Source organism: Petromyzon marinus, chromosome 28 (assembly GCF_048934315.1).
Source record: "Petromyzon marinus isolate PM22_M1 ecotype Great Lakes invasive population chromosome 28, UKy_Petmar_22M1.pri1.0, whole genome shotgun sequence".
NCBI classification, from domain to species: domain Eukaryota; kingdom Metazoa; phylum Chordata; class Hyperoartia; order Petromyzontiformes; family Petromyzontidae; genus Petromyzon; species Petromyzon marinus.
Window position 1 is genome coordinate 4,271,230 of NC_133694.1, and position 14,556 is coordinate 4,285,785.

The following is a 14,556-nucleotide window of genomic DNA, read 5'->3' on the forward strand; positions in this document are numbered from 1 at the left end:
ATGTGGAGAGTAAAAACCAGAGGACCCGGAGAAAAATCCACGCGACCACGGGGAGAACATCCAAACTTCAAATGTACAGCAGGCGTCAGTGTCAGAATCGAACCCACGACCTCCTGTGTACCAGGCGAGCGATATAACATCTCGCAACCGCGCCGCCCTATCTGAAAGGGCTCCTGGGCTTGCTTCTCGTTCCCCAACTCTATCACTGACACAGCATGGGGGTGGTCGGGTCCGAAGAGGAGTCCTTCATCCAGCAGTGGATTAATGAAGTCGCCTTGTATATTGGTATCGTCATTGTAGTGCTGAAAAAAAGAGCCCCGGATAAGCTGCGAAATTTACAGCAGAAATTGTTATGGCCTGTGACACGTCAAAAATTAAAACGGCTAATGGAAGGAGCGTTTTATTCACGCTGCTCCATGGAGGAAAGCCACATGCTCTAGCTCAGTTTAAGCCTCGCTCTAGCCCAGTCTAAGCCTCGCTCTAGCCCAGTCTAAGCCTCGCTATAGCCCAGCCTAAGCCTCGCTCTAGCCCAGTCTAAGCCTCGCTCTAGCCCAGTCTAAGCCTCGCTATAGCTCAGTATAAGCCTCGCTCTAGCCCAGTCTAAGCCTCGCTATAGCCCAGTCTAAGCCTTACTTCTACCCTAGTCAAAGCCCCACTCTAGCCCAGTCTAAGCCTCGCTCTAGCCCAGCCTAAGCCTCGCTCTAGCCCAGCCTAAGCCTCGCTCTAGCCCAGTCTAAGCCTCGCCCTTGCCCAGCCTAGCCCTCGCTCTAGCCCAGTCTAAGCCTCACTCTAGCCCAGTCTAAGCCTCGCTCTAGCCCAGTCTAAGCCTCGCCCTAGCCCAGGCTAGCCCTCGCTCTAGCCCTGTCTAAGCCTCGCTCGAGCCCAGTCTAAGCCTCGCTCTAGCCCAGTCTAAGCCTCGCTCTTGCCCAGGCTAGCCCTCGCTCTAGCCCAGCCTAGCCCTCGCTCTAGCCCAGTCTAAACCTTGCTCTAGCCCAGCCCAAGCCTCGCTCTAGATCAATCTAAGCTTCGCTCTAGCCCAGTCTCAGCCTCGCTCTAGCTCAGTCTAAGCCTCGCTCTAGCCCAGTCTAAGCCTCGCTCTAGCCCAGTCTAAGCCTCGCTCTAGCCCCGCCTAAGCCTCGCTCGAGCCCAGTCTAAGCCTCGCTCTAGCCCAGTCTAAGCCTCGCTCTAGCCCAGGCTAGCCCTCGCTCTAGCCCAGTCTAAGCCTCGCTCAAGCCCAGTCTAAGCCTCGCTCTAGCCCAGTCTAAGCCTCGCTCTAGCCCAGGCTAGCCCTCGCTCTAGCCCAGTCTAAGCCTCGCTCTAGCCCAGTCTAAGCCTCGCTCTAGCCCAGTCTAAGCCTCGCTCTAGCCCAGTCTAAGCCTCGCTCTAGCCCAGGCTAGCCCTCGCACTAGCCCAGTCTAAGCCTCGCTCTAGCCCAGTCTAAGCCTCGCTATAGCCCAGCCTAAGCCTCGCTCTAGCTCAGTCTAAGCCTCGCTATAGCCCAGTCTAAGCCTCGCTCTAGCTCAGTCTAAGCCTCGCTCTAGCTCAGTTTAAGCCTCGCTCTAGCCCAGTCTAAGCCTCGCTATAGCCCAGCCTAAGCCTCGCTATAGCCCAGCCTAAGCCTCGCTCTAGCCCAGCCTAAGCCTCGCTCTAGCCCAGCCTAAGCCTCGCTCTAGCTCAGTCTAAGCCTCGCTCTAGCCCAGTCTAAGCCTCGCTATAGCCCAGCCTAAGCCTCGCTATAGCCCAGCCTAAGCCTCGCTCTAGCCCAGTCTAAGCCTCGCTCTAGCCCAATCTAAGCCTCGCTCTAGCCCAGTCTAAGCCTCGCTATAGCCCAGTCTAAGCCTTACTTCTACCCTAGTCAAAGCCTCGCTCTAGCCCAGTTCAAGCCTCGCTCTAGCCCAGCCTAAGCCTCGCTCTAGCCCAGCCTAAGCCTCGCTCTAGCCCAGCCTAAGCCTCGCTCTAGCCCAGCCTAAGCCTCGCCCTTGCCCAGCCCTCGCTCTAGCCCAGTCTAAGCATCGCTCCAGCCCAGTCTAAGCCTCGCCCTAGCCCATTCTAAGCCTCGCTCTAGCCCAGCCTAGCCCTCGCTCTAGCTCAGTCTAAGCCTCGTTCTAGCTCAGTCTAAGCCTCGCTCTAGCCCAGCCTAGTCCTCGCTCTAGCCCAGTCTAAGCCTCACTCTTGCCCAGCCCAAGCCTCGCTCTAGCTCAATCTAAGCTTCGCTCTAGCCCAGTCTCAGCCTCGCTCTAGCTCAGTCTAAGCCTCGCTCTAGCCCAGTCTAAGTCTCGCTCTAGCGCAGTCTAAGCCTCGCTCTAACTCAGTCTAAGCCTCGCTCTAGCCCAGTCTAAGCCTCGCTCTAGCCCAGTCTAAGCCTCGCTCTAGCCCAGTCTAAGCCTCGCTCTAGCCCAGGCTAGCCCAGTCTAAGCCTCGCTCTAGCCCAGGCTAGCCCTCGCTCTAGTCCAGTCTAAGCCTCGCTCTAGCCCAGGCTAGCCCTCGCTCTAGCCCAGTCTAAGCCTCGCTCTAGCCCAGTCGAAGCCTCGCTCTAGCCCAGTCGAAGCCTCGCTCTAGCCCAGTCTAAGCCTCGCTCTAGCCCAGCCTAAGCCTCGCTCTAGCCCAGGCTAGCCCTCGCTCTAGCCCAGTCTAAGCCTCGCTCTAGCCCAGTCGAAGCCTCGCTCTAGCCCAGTCTAAGCCTCGCTCTAGCCCAGTCTAAGCCTCGCTCTAGCCCAGGCTAGCCCTCGCTCTAGCCCAGTCTAAGCCTCGCTCTAGCCCAGGCTAGCCCTCGCTCTAGCCCAGTCGAAGCCTCGCTCTAGCCCAGTCTAAGCCTCGCTCTAGCCCAGGCTAGCCCTCGCACTAGCCCAGCCAACCCAAGCTCGTCCTCACTCTAGCTCATTCCTAGCTCTAGCCCAAGCCTTGCCTAGCCATAGCTCTAGCCCAATGTAAGCTAGCCCTAACTCTAGCCCAGTACAACCTCGCCCTAACTCTAGTCCAGTCTCTCCTAGCCGTAACTTTAGACCAGTGGAACCAAGCCCTGGCTCCAGTGCAAGTTGCAGCCTTCCTCGCAGCGAGAAACGGGCGCCAAGTCTAGCGGCAAATGTAAAGTCCCAGAGGTCCCGAGGCTCTCATTTAAGCCATTGAGCTAATAAAAATAAGATAATAATCAGGATGAGACCTTGACACCGCTTCTCTCCACCCCCCTGCTGCTACTCCAAGCCAGCACGGCTGGGCTCACGACTCCAAGCGACCCCTTCCCTCGCTGGACATAATTACTAACAGATTGATTGTAGGCACTAACTCACGGAAACTCTTTGAAAAGCTGAAGAAGCAGAAGGGGGGGGGGCAGATGGGGGTACGGGGGGGCAGATGGAGTTGGGGGTACAAGGGGGGGTGGCAGGGACGATGGGTGAGAGTGTGGGGGGCTCGAGGGTTGGGTTGTTGGGGGGGGGGTCCGAGAGGCGGGGATGGCGATTCGGATCGCTCGCTCCGTGCGTTCGGCTGTGCCGTAATATCCCAGAACCAGACAGGCACTGCTGCTAATGACACACGTGGCCTTCTGCAAGCAATCTGAAGATGATTGGAAACACCGGCATGGAATTTTAAGTGCTTCCATGCAGCTGGCTACTGTAACAAGACCGGCCTTCTCCCACCATTGTTACCCCTAACTTATTCCTAAGCCTCACCAAAACGGACAGCGGAGGACTTCAAAAGCCACAAAAAAAACTTACGGTGGGTTAAAGGAATGAAATAAATAATGAATTAAAGGCTCGCAAAGTAGGAAGGGGCAAGGAGAAGGTGGGGGGGGGGCTGAATTTTTTTTGTAATGTATGTTATTGCAATGCTGTGCTTAAGTAGGTAGGAGAGCGATCTGAATAATGTGTGTTTATACTTGGCTGTCCAACCATCTCCCCGCTCTGTCACACTGTTTGAAATATTCCTAACCTCTGAACTATTATTAAGCAATTACACGTCAACGTGAAGTCAAAACAGACGTCAAATTATTTTTAAACAGGATACAATTAGCCGCGCGCCGCTGTTGTTCAAGCACGTGCTTTAGAGAAAAAAACCGTCATTATTTCAACTAATTTTTACCGAAAGAAGATTGCGCTCCGAGAGATTCAGATCCCAAGAATTCGTTTTGCCGACAGCCACTGTAGCTCCGTTAATTTGCTTCAAAGAGCAGCAACAACAAGAACAAAAAAGACAAATAAAAATTAGGCGGGGCGGGGGGGGGGTAGTATATTGTGCGCAAAAGTGTTTTCTAATAACAGGATGCACGGTGTTAACCAAGTGGGGTCGTGCCTCGTTTTTTGTTAAAACCATGGCATTAACGATAAATCAGATAACTACTGCTCACGATGTTAGTGCGCTATGAAGAAGGGGGGCCGCCCCATTGGCCGAAACGTGACCGATTATAAACGTGTCCCTGTTAATGCCACAGCAAAAACGCGTTTCGTTTTTAAGTTCAGAGTTGCCCATTTTGTGTCGAGCGGCGGTTTTCTCTACCATTGCGGACCTGCGGACGACTGTTGAACCTCAAAATATTCCTCGCAGAAACCCCATGCAGCAAGAAAATATCGAGTTTAAAAAAAATGATTATTATAAATTTCGTATCTGTAGCAGTTCCAGCGGAACAACTTCACGCAGACTCGCAGGCCGCTGGTGATCCGTGTACCGCAGGTTGGGAACCGGTGGTGCAGGGGAACCCTAAATACGGTTTTAAACTTGTTCACTTTAATAGCAATACACTTCATAATTTATAGACCGACCACCAAATTCATATCCCTCGATACGCGGTAAAATGTGGAAACGCAAGTCGTCATGAATTCTTTATTAGGCCAATATACCGCGCGTTTCTAGAATGCGGCCTTCCTTTGGCCGTATCTGTTCGCTTGTGGTTTACGTAACCGGGAGGAACAAAAATAACACACGCAAAAAAAATTACAAAATAAAAAATGTATTATAACCTCCCGCTGTGTTTCTCTCAGGCGCTCGCAACAAAGCAAGGACAATTTGAGCACTTGTAACCAAATAAGAGAGATGTCCTGGAACATTTGCGTCAAAAAACCCAGTGCCATGGTCAAGGTGTTCCGGACACGGTCGTGTCAGCGAAAAATTGTCGCACATCTAGGAAAGAGAGGGGGAGGGGGGGGGGGCTGGCTGGCTGGCTGGGTGGCCGTCAGAGGACAACTTGCGTGGTCCCAAGGGACAAAAAAAAATTACAATTTGTGCAATTGAATATCTCTATGAGTTCTTTGCGGGCGATTTAATCTGGCCCACATAATTCACACTGCACCGCACGAGTTAATGCAATATACGTTTACTAGGGGGGGGGGAGGTTGTGGGGGGGCGACGTTTGCCCTGGCTTGCCGCGTCGCTTAAGTGAATTTCGCAGACTTTGGAGGATGACCTTTTTAGCGTGCGCTCTGACCCTGGGGGGGGGGGGCAGCTATTTGTTATGAAAATGCAATTCAGGAGCGAGGAGCGCGTGATATTGCGGATGGTGCGTGCGCGCACGTGGATAAAAGGGGCTGGATGTGAACTGGACGCGGTGGATAAAGTTGGCGTTTTTTTTTTTAAAAAACGTTACGACGTTCAGGTTGCTCCGACAATCCTAAAGGGAAATAAGAACCTCGTACGCGCTGTATCACGCTGCACGGGCAGAAAAAAAGGACCGGCAGGTGAGCCGTTGCAACGAGCATAAAAAAAAAATGCGGACTCTGACCCCCTGCAAATATATTGATAGCAGACGGAGCACATTGCATTGGGCCGATTGTATGTTTTTTTTTTGGGTTGTAAACGCAGACGATATAATCCTGACGTTATGAGAAAATGTGGCTGCCATTCGAACGGCGAAACGCTTTTCAGGACAGCTCGATTCAGTTTAAAAGCAAATTGTGCGGTGCCAGTGACTGTTGACTAAAATTGCTTACATAATATAGTGTACTACCGCACAGGTGGACGTCGTGCGAAATATGCGAGAGAGGGGTCTTTTAGCATCAAAGCAAACATAAGTGCCGCAATACACTTAAACTGCGATAATTGCCACTTGCAGAAATACAGAGTTCCTGCAGGAATTGTCATATTTCTATGGACAATTCGCGCTTAAAAATCTCTTATTCAACGGAATGGGATTATAATCAGAACGTTTCTTTTGGGGAGAATTACACAACAGTATTTTACTATGTTATATTATGTTGCAATTATATTGCGAGCACAGCTAAGCCAAGCCAAATTTGGCTGAGCGGAATGGCCACCCCCAGGCAGCCAGATCGCCACCGAAATGCACCTCGTATAAGCACGGTAGGCTATACGTAGGGTGTGAAAGAAGTTCGATATACATACGTACAATGCATAACAGCCAACGATTGACCAGCATGGCAAAGTACGGCCAAGCAACTATGGCGGCGTCCCACGGCTGACATGGCAACGTATGGCATTCAGTGGATTGACTCTAGGCTGTAGGTTATCAGTTTTTTTTTAATCTTTAAATAATGGGGGGGGGGGGGGGATTAACTAATAATCAATTAACCACCTATCTGTCAAATGCGCTCCCTTATTGCGGCCGGGTGGCCTGGCAGGTAAGACAACCGCTCCCCATCTGGAAAAAAGGACAAGATTGAAAATAAATAAATTAAAAGACTCTAACGCCGGTGAAACGCGATAGGAGCAATTAAAGTAATATTGTTTCCCCGCTTAATAACGCCGAGAAAGTTGTGGGGACATGTAACGACACCGTTTGTGGCAACTGCGATCAATTTAATTCTCGTTTTTACCCAGCGAGCGCGTCAGCCCCCCCCCCCACCCCACTGCTTTGGTTGTTGCTCTCGGTCGAAACGTTTTGGGTCGGGGGGGGGGGGGAGCTCTTTTCTTCGTTTGATGGACGGACCGAAGGGGGGGAGGGGAGGAGGGGGGGCCGCTCGGCGGTCCTGGGCACGCCGCTCAGCAGCAGCAGCAGCAGGAGGAGGAGGAGGAGCAGGAGGAGGATGCCCCCAAAACCTCTCGCCCTCCGCGCTCCAAACGCCCCACCTGTTTATGTATGTTTCAAAAATAAAAGAGAAGAGAAAGGAGTCATTCGCGCCCCCCCCCCCCGCCACCACCACCATACCACCTCGACGCCTCCAACATTTTAAGTAACTGCTCGCCGCTCGTAAAAAAAAAAGGAAAAACCCACGGACCCGGCACCCGTCGCCAGCATATTTACGGCGCCCATAAAATCGGGTTGCGGGAGGGATTTAGTGCGGCTCTCGGCCCTGCGCCGAGACGTGTTTATTCATCTGCATAATGATGCATCTCGCCGAGCCGACATGCACCCGCCCGCCCGCCCGCTCGCTCGCCGTAGCAAGGCCATCCCCCCGCACCTCATTCTCTCGCTGGGCTTCTTCTGATCTGTGCAGATTTTAAGAGGGCGGCTGCTGCTGCTGCTGCGTAGCTCGGTGGCCGACGTTTCGCTCCGCGTGCCAGGGAGCTTCCGTGGATGCTCGCGCGGCGTGTGCGTGTACCGTGTGCCCGGCACGAGGCACACGGTACACCCATACCAAAGCTTGCATGGATGTATCGAGGCCCCCGCAAGGAGCGAAGTGACAAAACACGTGCTGCAGTTCTGGCGACGGAGGCTCGCTACCCGAATGCTAACCGGTTGCGCATGTCTTTCGCTCATTTCGATCAACGTTTAATATACCTGCCAACAATGCGACCACGTAAAACATGCCTTTTATTGCTAATACATATTGCCTCAATAAAGTTAAAGCACTACGCTTTCGCGCGGAGCAAGCAGTCTCACCGTTGTGACCCGATGTGTACCTGTGCAACTCTTCGTTAATCCACTGCTGCATGAAGACCTCCTTCCCCCACGCCAAGTCGTTCATGGGAATTGTTCTGTACTCGGTACGTCGCGGGTCACTTAAAACGCAGGATCTGAAGATGCTGCTCTGTAATACCCGCTTCTGTGGGCCCGCTCGGACGCCGATTGTTGTGCTGCTCTGCGGGAAATATGAACGGATTCTTTAGGTCACGGCGGCACGAGCTTAGCACCACATGAGGATGAAATTGGGGCCCAAATGACACAATAGGAGCGATTCAGATGTTTAAATTTGTTGGGTTTTATTGAGCCAGGCTGATTGGGCAATGGCAAAGCCAGGACAACTAGAGATCACAGACTGAGATGTATATCTTAAATCATCGCTCTAACAACAAACAATTGCATAAATATATACACTATATATAAGAATGCCCAACACAAAAAATAAGTTCCAAATGTACAATTTAGAAAAAAACGATTCATGAAAATGCGCAGTCTTTAGACGATTCTCGAACCATCTGGGACACTTCCAATCTTGAACCAGGGTGCTTGAAACACTGGTGGAGAAAAAAACAAAAAGATCTCAGAGATGATAAACAGGTGGCAGTTTGAGTGCAGTTGCAGCTATCAGTCGCCACTGATATAACCCACGACTGGGAATCGAATATTCTCTGGATCGTCGAGTTCGCTGCCCTGTGTGCGAGCCACGCCACGCGCCGCCGTTCCATCCACCCATTGATTCAACGAAGCACCATTTTACTCTTTTCTAAAAAAAGTACGATTCGTGACCACAAGCATCAACCTGCTCTATTGGAAGACATTCTAAGCTTTTTAAAATTACAGTGCATTCCTCCACGCTCTGTTCGAAACACTTGGAATTTATTTACCCTAAAACGAGTGGAGACATAAAATGACTCAGCCCTCGCCCTTTGAAGACGCAAATAGACGAGGCTGGCCAAACATATACTGCATATTTAATGAAACAATCATCCAGGGTTCTTTAACCTCCACTCCACCAACTCCCGCCTCTGTCCACCCAGCAGCATGCGTGGGTACCGTCAGAGTTAATCGATCGACGAGCCTCAAGTGGTGGGGCAAAGTGCGGGTACACCCACGTATTTCAAGACACCTGGCCATCGTGGAAGAGTAGGCCAAAATAAACACCTTCTAGAGCGGGCGCTGAAGAGCCCCTTCTCTAGTTGAGGCCGCTTCCCCCAGCAGTGGTAATTCACAAGACATTGCAGGGCTGCACCTTTAGCTTCTTACACGAATGTCTGGAGGAATATAAAAAAAACAAAAATGCAAATTGTGTTTAATATTAACGGTAATGTTTTAAATGTTGCCGTCGCCTGGAACAAATGCCTTCGCCGCATATTTAACGGGAAATAAAAAATAACTTGCGACATTAAAATTGCTCTCCGGGCGTACACGGGCGGAAACTGATACAAGTGACTTTTAAAAAATGGCAACGTTTAAACAAAAAAGGGGGTTGGAGAGTTATTTAAACGGTAAACAAAAGAAAAGCGTCCTTAAAGTCTCATTTTTTAAACAGTAAATATATACAGGATAACATAGGTACTATACTTTGCCAGGTGTATGGCCTTTGATCCAGTACATAGAAAATGATTGGGTTGGATCGCACAGATTTATGTGAGGTCCACCAATTTCCTATAATAAGCATGACGCATAAAATAAATATAATGGATTCAGACCGTAAGGTGGCCTGGAGATGAATCCATCCGTGTGTAGCTGTTAGCATTACCCTCTCATAAACATGGGTTGTACTGTACTACGTTTCGTGCCGTTATGGGAATTGCTAATAGTTACGAAGAATTAACCAGTGGACGGCGACATCGATGACGAAAAACGCGGGTTTGTATCTGGGCACTATATTAACTCTCACAGTACGGGCAAATTTTGTATGCAATTCCTTGGAATCTATTCTTGTGCATGGCAAAATACGTTCAGGAGCTAAAATGCCACTTTCGAGATCTATTAGCCACTAGAGGGCTTCAGGATAGAGCTTGTGTTTTTTTTTGCCTTTCCTCCGATCGGACGAGATCTTCCACTCTAGATAAACAACAATAAAGTAGTTTACAGGTCCAGCCATCGTGGGGGATAGCACTCACCTCCTCTTCGCAGGCCTCAGCCGCTGGTGTAAACGACCAGTGCCTAACGGTGAGGGGGCACGTTTCTCCGTACCACGATCACCGCCGACTTCCTCACACAGCGGTACTCGTGCTATCGATCAAGGAGGGCCGAGTCAACACCCCCGTCGACGGGGAGTTGGAACATCTATCCGGCCCAACCGGACAGATATACCTATACCCCCGCATCTCCGATTTGCACCGTTGGCTATGTACGGTGCGAAAGAAATTCGGCGCACATACGTACGTTTCACAGCCCTTAAGTTGATCCACTGCTGGGCGAGCGCCCTCCGCCACATCGTGTCGATGATGGGGCTTTTGTTTGACTATAGTTCACCCCACTGCTCAGTGCGGGTCGGTTAAGGGAAATGGGTGGGGGGCGGGGCAGGGCCGGGTCAGATATCATTCGCCACTGATGTTTGCTGCGACCGGGTATCACTCGGTCTCCCGGTTCATAACCGTGCGTATATACTGGGAATTATTATTGTTGTTAACCGAGTGGCGTGGCAGTGGTTACCAAACTGCGCGATGAACACGTCGGGGGTCGAGTTGCTGACATCAGCGGCGAGCGAGATCTGAGCGCGGGCCTTCTCGCTTTGCCAACCCAGACAGACCGGTGTGGTGAAGTATGGTTAAACCCACCTCCCGACCACCGGACATCTGTGAACACCACTAGACATCTGTGTAAAATAGCTTCATAGCTCAACGGATTTCTCCAGGATAAATAAGTATTCCGATTCTGGTGACCCACACAATGTGGGGAAGGAGGCCTTCACCGAGCGGTGGAATGACACGTGGTTAGCATATGACAATATCACTATCACCATCGTCGTCGCGAAAGCAACCTGCCTACCGTGCGTCTAGTGCGAAGGCAACTTTCAGTGGGATGTTAGCAACTGCATTCCTCCAGCGGTCTATGGGACAACACCGCGCATACCACGCCACGTCCCATAACTCGCCGAGGCTTTGCCGGTGAATTGCTGCGGCAAGGATCGGCGGCTGTATCATTTTACCAGGGTCCAGGTGAAACCAATTAGCGAGGTAAACACTCTCCTTCGCCAAAGGCCCAGACCAAAAAATGCTCTGGGACAAGGAATAAGCAGAAAAAGTAATACAAATGATTTCTCTATAAATAAGAAAAATAGCTGAGAGAGAGAGACAATCCGCTTATTGTATTATAGAGATTAAGTAGGGATACTTGCGTTGTAATTTTTTTTGAGATTGTAAAAAAAAAGTTTCTCTGGAGATTTGTACGAGACTTTAATTGTGCTACATAAAACCGTACACCTGCGTGTTTTGAAGCATTAATAAATCAGTCTGACACTCACGCCTGCCTTGATGCCTATTCGACCATTCCTTAATAAAGACATAATGTAAAATGTAATTAAAATGTCTGCGGAATTTCCCTTTTTGGCTTTAACAGGACCAGAAAATATGCCGAGATATTTTTTTTGAGTTCCCTCTCTCTCTCCTGTTGCAATGAGACAGAGGCATCCACTGTGGCTGGAACTACCAGAAATAAAAACACCGCAGTGGTGCCGGCGCAGAAATATCCCCATTATTCACAACGCAGAGACATTTGGGCAGCATGACTCTAAAACATTGAACACGCTGGGACGCGATGGTCATTGAGTGGACAAGATCAGGGCTTGCATTCTTCAGCCAATGAGTTCAAATACTAAAACTAAACTACGTTTTATTATACCAGGTAAGGCTCACTGAGCTATATTGTTCTTTTTCAGAAGTGACCTGGCCACAAATGATAGCTCAACAAAGTGGCTTATCGCGTGGGCATTTGTAGCAGCCAAATACTCTAAACGAATGTTTCCGAATGTAGAGGGAAAAAACCAGAGGACCTGGAGAAAAATCCACGCAACCAAGGGGTTTTGATCACGATCCTGTTTCAACGCAACCCCTTGGTTGATCAAAACCACGACCTCCTGTATACCACGCGAGGTCGTTAACATCTCGTCATCATGGCGCCTCAAACAAATCCTGGTCATGGTTGACTTACGCATCGTCATCAGCAGCAGCATATAGTTATCATCATTATAATAAAAAATTCATAAACAATATGTTTTGATGATAAAATGTACATAATCATCATTGTCGTCATCCCTTCTTGGTTAGTAAAGTACCACGTGATGAGGCTGCACCACTTTGCTGATGTCAGCTGCGGGTATTCTATTTAATACATTGCTCATGCCATAGGAATGTGGAGTTTACAGTTTTGGTTCTCTTCCCCAATATTACGTATCAATTCTGCAGACTCACGGAGCAGTGCATTGCTCAGTATGGGTGAATGGCCAGTGGAATATGATATTGCAGAACTACTTCTGACATCCCTTCAAGTGTTCCCTTATCCACATTCGGGGCACTGCAGTTTTTGACGTGCCCTGCTATAGTAGAGACGTTTTGCGCATGCCAGCGAAGCTGACGTGTTTATTATTAGAACTGAAGTTTAGCCAAATGATGCAACTAAAAGCCCCTAATTGAAAATGATTACTGCCTTTCTGACCTCTCTACAGCTACGAAGAAGGGCCAGCCATTGCTCAAAAACGACTCCTATTTTTTTTCAAGACCTCAGTGTTTATCGATGATTGTGTCGAAGCGTGTTGTTATTTGTGCTTGCACACCACTACCAACGCAGTGGTCGCGTCATATCACGTGTTTAATTTCACGGTTATACATATATTTTTTTTCATTGAAGTTCTGTTGACTGGTGTAAGACCATCAATGCCGCCTACACTGGAGAAGCCGGTTTATGAATTCACAGGCGACCAAAACTCGCATTCGGACCCAGAATCTCAGTCAGTGCCGGCTCACTGTGTTCTATCTCCGGAGCCACTTTGGCAACGTGGAGTTTTCACCCGTGGCTCAGGACTGCCAATGGAAAGGAACACCACCACCACCACCACGCAACGTCCAGCTGAGCAAAAAATACATGCTGGCTTCACTCTGACTTGCAAATTCATCGCGGCGATTTTTCGCAAAATTATACGTTTCTTTTGAGCGACGAGCAACAGGCAGGCCTCAGGAATGCAGTGGGCTAGCCTAAAAAAATATATACATTCCTTTGCATACTAATTACTCGTGCAAGTCATTATAAAGAGGGAGAAAAAAAAGAACTGGTGATAGACATTTCCTCATTGGCAAATTTCAGACAAGAACCTTTATATTAATCCGGTCGAGAGCCCAGCAGGAATAAAAGTCTCACTTTCAAGGGGGACCTGGGTTACAAAGCAAAGCCAAAAGTTAAGGTGTGAAAAAGCGAAGCTCGTTTAGCAAATTAAGCAAACAAATTGCACGCGAGGAATTGCGCACGTGGCATCCCCGAGGCGTTTTCGGGTTGCGCCGCGTGTTGTTCGGCGCGATGTCCGACGTTTCGCTCCAACACGCTGGGAGCGTCTTCAGTTTGTGAAGAGCGCGCAGCTGAGCTCAATGCCGGGGGACATCGTACCGAACCGCACGCGTGTAAAAGCCGAAAGCGCCCCGGAGATCCGTGCACGTCCGACAGAAGAACTGCGGAAACCCCAAGCGGTAGTAAATCGTTACCATGAAACTAAAAAAAAAAAATACCGACCCAAATATTCTGGCTATGCGCGCGCCGCGTCGTGCGATGGGAATTGCAGAGCGGGGCGAATATTTCGAGTTCCGCGGTTGGAGCCGAATGCCTACGGTAAAAATGTGAAACATAACTGAAACACGCGTGTGCTCAGTCTGTTGCTGTATTTAGTTGAGCGGCTGCATGTACGTAGATATGTTGAACTTTTTTTGCACCGTACGTAGCCAACCGTGGTAAATTGGAAGTGCGGGCTGATGCCAGTGCATGGGCGCTTGCAGCAGCTGATCCAGCTACCACCATCGCGCTTACAACCGGCCGGTCGGCCCTACGGTAAGAGCAAACGGCTCGCAATCGGAAAGGTTTCAGATTTCAAATCCGAGGTTGAACCGGCCCCATCATCCTTCCGGGGTCGATAAAACAGGCACCTATTTGTGTGGCAGTCAACAGGTGGTTGTTCTTACGAGAAGCTCACCCCTTGCCGTAGGAAGGTGGAATTTCCACCACTGGCTCAGGGCTGGAAAACAGGATGAAGAGCACTGCCTCAAAGATCGTTTGAGAAATAAATCACTTTGGCTTATTCTTTTATATAAAATAAAAAAAATGCTATTCTCAAAGAATTGTATTTTTTTTTATAAAATAAAAAAATGCTATTCTCAAAGAATTGTTTTCATTTACGTGTATCAGGCATCACAAATCTGGTGTTTATATTTTGAACTTAAATTTGACAGCGTATACTTTGTGCGGAGCGGTCGGGGCCTCGGTTAGCGCTACGCTGCGCGACAAAACCCAGCGACCCGGGTTCGATTCCCGCTCACGGCCAACTACAGTGACGATTATCCGAACCGGTCCTGGGCCTCTCCTAGGTTGACTCAGCCTCAAATGAGTACTCGGTGCGATGAGCAAAAACAACGCCACTGGGGGGACAAAGGCGTCCGGGCGTGGTGCTGCCCATGCACCCCCTTCATAGGCGCTCGCTATGTATGTTCGTGTGTTGAACTTCTTAAGCACCCGCACGTAGCCAACCGTGCTAATCGGAGGTTTCGGGAAACAGCACTTGC

At 49.8% G+C, this 14,556-nt stretch overlaps 1 long non-coding RNA gene across 8 annotated transcripts in view; it reads right to left on the reverse strand.

The window, feature by feature from the left end:
• LOC116946934 (uncharacterized) overlaps nucleotides 1-14,556 on the reverse strand; it is a 166,375-nt gene that overhangs the window by 51,344 nt on the left and 100,475 nt on the right. For 2 of the 8 annotated variants that reach the window (XR_012945525.1, XR_012945524.1), the window contains exons 2-3: nucleotides 8,951-9,060; nucleotides 7,058-8,343 (exon numbers count right to left, since the gene is read on the reverse strand). The exons of 1 other annotated variant lie outside the window; for it this stretch is intronic. This is a non-coding gene — a long non-coding RNA (uncharacterized LOC116946934). Of the gene's footprint in view, nucleotides 1-6,947; nucleotides 7,015-7,055; nucleotides 8,344-8,915; nucleotides 9,061-14,556 lie in introns of those variants that run through there. 5 more of the 8 variants (XR_012945522.1, XR_012945526.1, XR_012945523.1 and 2 more) reach the window with 5 other exon arrangements.